Below are 6272 nucleotides of genomic sequence, written 5' to 3'. Positions count from 1 at the left end.
CGTTTGTGGTTGCCCTGCAAGTTCACGGGCTTGTTCATAGAAAGTTCTTTATGCAAACAACTTCAATCGGTCCCCACGGGGACAGCGGTGCCGGCACGGCCGGTTCAATCAGCAGACTAGACAATCAGGTTAACTTCGGTTAATCATTTTCATTTTCATCTTTAAACACTGATGGTCCCAACGGGGACAACTTTTAGGCGGAGGACCGCCGGCTTAGCAGTGCATCCTCAATCGCGGGGCTCTAGTGCCACTTTCACATGGTGCACCACTGTGGACCCCGATGGTAGCTCGCTGCGGGTCATCTTCCTCCATATTCATGCGGGCATGCACATCCGCTCTACACCCCTCTCGGGCATCAATCTCCCTGCGCAGCTGCTGTTGCCGCCGCTCCCAGCCGGGAGCACTTTCTGTTTGCTCCGGTTCAGCGTGTGCGGGGGACGGGCCCAGCCAGAGTCCCTCCGTGTCGGCTACGACCGGCACCTTCAGTAATGAGGGATCCCGCTGTGACATGGCCTGCTCTGCCTCCTGGCAGCAGCATCCCCGCCGTGCCTCCGGTGCATCTTTGCTGATGGCTTCAGCCTTCGGCTTCTTCCATGGAAGCGGATCAGGGCGGTCACAAGCTTCTGCTGTAGGTCGGTCCGCCGGGGCGGATTGGCAGGGTACCGCTACCGGTGGTGGTGGTAGCGGGCCTAGTGGCGGGGCAGCAGCAGCCAACACGGGTAGCAGGGGAGGTAGCAGGGCGAGCGGGTATGGACCGGGTCCCTCAGCCGCGATGACCGACCCACTAGGGGCACAGGGGCGTGGGTCACTTACCCTCCCTTCCAAGACTCCCTCCACCTCGCGTCTCCGTATGGCCGCCACCACTTCCGCCATGTCGGCCTCCCACTCCTCCAGGAGGAGCTGCATGCGGACCTGCAGACGGCTGCTTAGCTGGACGGTCCGGATTCCACCCACGCTGCGGGGCCAGGCTCGGGGACCACGATGTTGTCGGTCAGACTCAGCATCTTTAGCAGCGGCCCCTTCCAGGAACCAGTCAATGGCCGCAGGGTCCTGGCGTCCCTGCTTCTATAGCCGCGGCTACATGCGTCCAGTCGCCATTTCGTCCCCCTTAGCCTTTTTCCCGGCCCCTCCTCTATCGGGGCGGGGTTTTGGCCTTTGCGCCTCTGCTACTCGAGAAGACGCTCGAGCGGGAACTCTTCGCGCCAAAGATGGCAGCTTCTGAAATTTTTCGGCCGGACACCTACGGCGGTCACAAGGCGCACCTCTACCCAACGGCAGAGCGGTAAGATCCTGTTCGTGACGCCAAGTTGTCGCGGGCGGAGGAGGGGACGCTGCGCTCTCCCACTGCTCGGGTCCGGCTGCCGCTGCTGCTGCGGCCTGCTGCCGCTCGGTGGCTCGAGCGATGGGCCGGATCCCGGGGACTCGAGCGGCGCTCCTCGCCCGTGAGTGAAAGGGGTTTGGCTTTTGGGATAGTTTATTGTCCGTAACGCCACCCACGGTTGTGGTGATTGAGTGGACACCACCGCTGCTCTGTCTGGGGAGCCCGGGTGTGATGGTATGGAGCAGCCAGTTGCTGATTTGCCCCTCCGTGGGTAGGGGATTGGTGGTCCCGGGGCCCAGTGATGGGGTTGGGATGGTGGACAGGCGGGTTATGGGGCCTGTGGAGGTGCAGGGGCGCAGGGGCAGCGCTGTGCCGCACGGCACGGAGGTACTCACTCAGCCAAAGGATGATGACAAAGTTCTCGGTAAACAAACGGCTGGTTGGACCGGTCCCTCGGACGGCTACGGTGCTGATGTTCCCTGCAGTTAGCGATGACGGTCTCTTCCCTGCACCTATGTTTAGTCTTTTGGTAGCGATGGATTCCCACCGGTAACCCGCTCCCCGACCTGGATATGAGCCGGAGGAGCCCCTCTCTTGCCCGCAGGCGCTGGCCCTGGGAAACTGGTGCCTTGGCGGTGGCGGTGTCTCCCCTTAACGGTCGGACTGTTGCCTTCAATCGGGACTTGGTTGTTGGGAGACCCAGTGGTCCTCTTCACTGACGGATTTGGCAAATTATGGCGACTCCTAGCCTTGCCGGAATCCGAAAGGCCCCTGCCCTGGTGCAGACTGTTCTTTGTATACCGCTCCGGTACCGCCGGGTCACCACCCGCCCACGGTCCTTTCGGCAACCTCCGAGCAATCTCTCCTGCAGACGGTCACCGCCGTCTGCCAACCTTGCTGTCTCAGTTCGGGGCACACACCCGGACTAACTTCAGGCTTCTTGCTGTCACTTTTCTCTGTCACTACTCTCACTTTCTTCCTTCTCCTTCACTGTTTACTCCTCACACTTCAAACTCCAAACTCTATCTCTGTCTAGACTGATCTGCCTGGTTTTCCCGCCTCCAGGGCTGTGAACTCCTCGGTGGGTGGAGCCAACCGCCTGGCCCACCCCCTGGTGTGGACACCAGCCCCTGGAGGAAGGCAACAAGGATTTGTGTTTTGACTTTGGTGTTCCTGCAGGGAATGTGGGGTGCGTGTGGTGTTGTGACCTGTGACCCCTGGCTTGCCCAGGGCGTCACAGCTGCAGTACTCATCGGGTTAATTAACCCGATGTGTACTGTAGCTAGGAGAGCAAGGAGCCAGCGCTAAGCAGTGTGCGCAGCTCCCTGCTCTCTGCACATGTAGCGACATTATGATCGCTGCTGCGTCGCTGTGTTTGACAGCTAAGCAGCGATCATAACAGCGACTTACAAGGCCGCTGTTACGTCACAGAAAATGGTGACGTAACAGCAATGTCGTTGTCGCTGTCGCTATGTGTGAACCCAGCTTTAGATCACTGTGTGCAGCCATTCTGATTTTATCTAAGAATTGAGTTCAGCAGATCAGGGCGCTGTCCCTGCCAACACCAGTCTCTCAATAGAGATTGTGTATTGACTCTGAGGTAAATCAACAGCAGGGGCCGTGTCTGACTGCCATGCACTAGCCCAGGAGTCACACCTATGTTAATCACAGAGCATTAAACCCTTTAGTTTACATAAACAATAGCTTGCACACAAATAAGAAAAGAACAGTTGTTTTTTTCTTTTTAACCATTACAGCATATTGTCCTCAGCTTACATAGCAAAATCCTGGTGAGAGGTGCACTTTAAAATAAAGGAACTGAGATTCAATTGAAGTTTAGACTTTCAGGTTTAATTAAAGTGGTTAAACAAAAATATCCTGTGAAACGTTTAGGAATTGCAACCATTTTTCTACAAAAGCTCTTCATTTCAAGGGCTCAATATACCCTGGTTTCTCTTCAGATTGAATAAATCTTTCACCATTTACTAAAGTTTTCTGTGGAGTGGAAAAATTATGAGTTTCATATCATTAATTTAGTTCGCTGGCCTTCCTACAAAAAAACAAACAAAAAAACAGTAATTAGACAAAGTAACTTTACCATAAATAAAATATTAATTTTTAATACTTTGTAGACAATCCTTGGCAGGCATTGACTGCTTGAGTGAACAAAGGAATGATCCAGTTTCACGTTTCCGTAAAAACACAGCTTTAAAGAAAAACTTTTTTAAAATACAAAGAATATTTTTCTTGTAATAAAGATAAGCCACAAAAGTATGCCATCTCTGAGTCAGGAAAAATCCAAAGGTTCTTTAAACCACACACCAGACGCGTTTTGAGCACATGGCTCTTAGACCTTTGTGAACCATGCACCAAGGTCTAAGAACCATGTGCTCGAAACGCGTCTGAAGGGTGGTTTAACAAACCTTTGGATTTTTCCTTACTCAGAGATGGTATACTTTTGTGGCTTATCTTTATTACAAGAAAAATATTCTTTGTATTTTAAAAATGTTTTTCATTAAAGCTGTGTTTTTGTGGAAACGTGAAGCTGGATCATTCCTTTGTTCACCTGTGCCTCGGACACTGAACAGCAGCGGAATCTGGTGCTTCAACACCTCCAGGAGTGCGGACGTCTTGGGGTGAGCTGGATATTTGTTTCTTTGCACTCATTGACTGCTTGAGGCCTGGGAGCCATGGATGTCACCAAACGCTGAGTTTTCCTTCCTTTCCATTGTACAATGGCAAGGATACCTGTCCAAAACACATTTGATATAATTTTTCTACATGGTTTTTAAAATGTACCTAGGATGGAGTAATCCTATAACTGTGTATACATTAAATGGAAGTAAACTCGGGACTACAGAACAGGAGAAGGACTTTGGTATTCTTATTACAAATAAGCTGAGCAGCAGCACTCAATGTCAGGCAGCAGCTGCAAAAGCAAACAAGATTTTAGGGTGTATAAAAAGAGAGATTGGATCCCGTGATCCCAATGTGTTGTTACCCCCTATATAAATCTCTTGTAAGGTCCACATCTGGAATATGGGATCCAGTTTTGAGCTCCACATTTTAAAAAGGACATTCAGAAGTTAGAGTCAGTTCAAAGGCGGCAACTATACTACAAGGAATGGAGGCCTCCCATATGATGACAGGTTGAAAAAGTTAGATATGTTTAGCTTAGAAAAAAGACGTCTCAGAGGAGATCTCATTTATTTGTATAAATACATTTGTGGTCAATATAAAGGACTGGCACCTGACTTATTCCTTCAAAAGACAATACTAAGGACCAGAGGTCATACACTGCGAGTGGAAGAAAAGTGATTCCGGCAGCTAAATAGGAAAGGGTTCTATACAGTTAGAGCAGTCAGACTGTGGAATGCCGACCACAAGAGGTAGTAATGGCAGATACTATAACAGCTTTTAAAAAAGGGCTGGATGATTTCCTCAGTGCACACAATATTGTTGATTATAAATGACTTAGTGACCAAATGTAGAAATGGTGGAGGAAGGTTGAACTACATGGACCTAGGTCTTTTATCAACCTAAGTAACTATGTAACTATGTAACAATGTATCTTGGAGGAACCTTTTTGTGATTTTATATTGTTTTTAATAAATTTGTGTTTTATGTTACCTGGATGCCGGGACACCTTTTTATGGATTGATACAACTACAGAACTGCACTTTCTGAGTCCGAGCATGGTCTCATGGTTGGGGGAGCTGATTAATGTTTGCCTTTTTCTTGTTGTTACTGTCCCTCATTCACCAATTTATTATTTAAAAAAAAAATCCCCACAGTGCCGACATAGTCCATGGTGTTCCCACAACGTACACTGATTCTGTAGTACAACCTATGGAGCCTCATTCTGAGAATAATGCTTGTTATTTCATTGCCGGTCAGGCTGCGCTCAGCGATACCCAGTGACTGTGATGAGTAATGATGACATCAGTAATGTAAATGTTCATCACCACTCCTCTCTGGGTCACAGAAAGAACAGCACAAGATCTGGAATGTCTCTCAAGTGGTAATGTCAATAGCTCAGTAACGTCGCTCCTCGTCACACATTCCGGGTGTCGCTCTGCCTTCTGTTTGAACCTGCAAGAGCAGAAATCTGCGGTAATGTTACTGACATCAATTCAACACCACTCATCACAGATTCGGGGGACGATGGGGGAACATCATTACAAATAAATTGGCGAATGAGGGACAGTCACTTGTTTTTATTTCTATACCTTTCTCTTTTTATTAGTGATGAGCGAGTACTAAAAAGCTCGGGTGCTCGAAGCTCGGGCCGAGCCTCCCAAGATACTCGTGTACTCGGCCCGAGCAACGAGCCCAATGTTATCCTATGGGAGACCCGAGTATTTTTGTGAAATGACCCCCCGGCAGCATGGAGAAACCCTAAAAATGTCACAAAAGTCTCAGAAGAGTGCTCAAATGACATGGCAACAGCATGGGGAAGACCCCTTGAAGCATTTATCACTGAAAAGTCACAGCTGTGAACAATTTTGTCCGCGTTTTACGCCATTTTTACGGACTCACCAGAAAACCTTCCAAAATGACCCCAAAATGATTTTTCATGGCGGAAATGTTAAGGGCACATAACCAATAGTGAGATAGAGCTGGTGTATGTTACTTTTTGAGATTAATACATGAAAGATTTTACGTGAAAACATTGTGTGGCACTCCGATGTCCCTGAGAAGAGACGTACATGAAGGCCTCTTGAGTCTAATGTGCCCATTTTGAGGAAGTGAGTCTTTGTAGTATTTTCCTTTGCCAGGGCAGTCCAAAATTGTGAGGTTCACCAATGCCCCTGCATACAGACGTGCATTAGGGCCTGTAAACCTGAAGTGCCCATTGTAAGGAAGTGGGTCTATTGTAGTATAGCCCTTAGGCAGGGCAGCCAAAAATTGGGAGGCTCCACGTTGTCCCTGGGTAGAGACGTGCATGAGG

The 6272-nt window shown here is 49.3% G+C and overlaps 1 non-coding gene across 1 annotated transcript; it reads left to right on the top strand.

Moving 5' to 3' along the window:
* Positions 1-3262: 3262 nt before the first annotated feature.
* On the top strand, positions 3263-3377 carry LOC142297902 (U5 spliceosomal RNA). Its single transcript, XR_012752166.1, has one exon. It is a non-coding gene; the product is annotated as a U5 spliceosomal RNA (small nuclear RNA).
* The last annotated feature ends 2895 nt before the right edge of the window (positions 3378-6272 follow it).

The sequence above is a fragment of the Anomaloglossus baeobatrachus genome, chromosome 3 (genome assembly GCF_048569485.1).
Source record: "Anomaloglossus baeobatrachus isolate aAnoBae1 chromosome 3, aAnoBae1.hap1, whole genome shotgun sequence".
NCBI classification, from domain to species: domain Eukaryota; kingdom Metazoa; phylum Chordata; class Amphibia; order Anura; family Aromobatidae; genus Anomaloglossus; species Anomaloglossus baeobatrachus.
This window is presented reverse-complemented; position numbering and strand designations above follow the sequence as displayed.